Raw genomic sequence first — 442 nt, forward strand, 5'->3', positions numbered from 1 at the left:
AACATTGGGGTACACGTGTCTCTTTCCCTTCTGGTTTCCTCAGTGTGTATGCCAAGCAGTGGGATTGCTGGATCATAAGGCAGTTCTATTTCCAGTTTTTTAAGGAATCTCCACACTGTTCTCCATAGAGGCTGTACGAGTTTGCATTCCCACCAACAGTGTAAGAGAGTTCCCTTTTCTCCACACCCTCTCCTGCATTTATTGCTTGTAGACTTTTGGATTGCAGCCATTCTGACTGGCGTGAAAAGGTACCTCATAGTGGTTTTGATTTGCATTTCTCTGATAATGAGTGATGTTGAGCATCTTTTCATGTGTTTGTTAGTCATCTGTATGTCTTCTTTGGAGAAATGTCTATTTAGATCTTTGGCCCATTTTTTGATTGGGTCATTTATTTTTCTGGAGTTGAGCTTAGGAGTTGCTTGTTTATTTTTGAGATTAGTTG

General features: G+C 40.5%; 1 protein-coding gene across 2 annotated transcripts in view; it reads left to right on the forward strand.

The window, feature by feature from the left end:
- Positions 1-442, forward strand: part of KBTBD3 (kelch repeat and BTB (POZ) domain containing 3) — a 71,177-nt gene that overhangs the window by 48,184 nt on the left and 22,551 nt on the right. The window lies entirely within an intron of this gene.

Source organism: Bison bison, unplaced genomic scaffold (assembly GCF_000754665.1).
Source record: "Bison bison bison isolate TAMUID 2011002044 unplaced genomic scaffold, Bison_UMD1.0 scf7180017864355, whole genome shotgun sequence".
Taxonomy (NCBI): domain Eukaryota; kingdom Metazoa; phylum Chordata; class Mammalia; order Artiodactyla; family Bovidae; genus Bison; species Bison bison.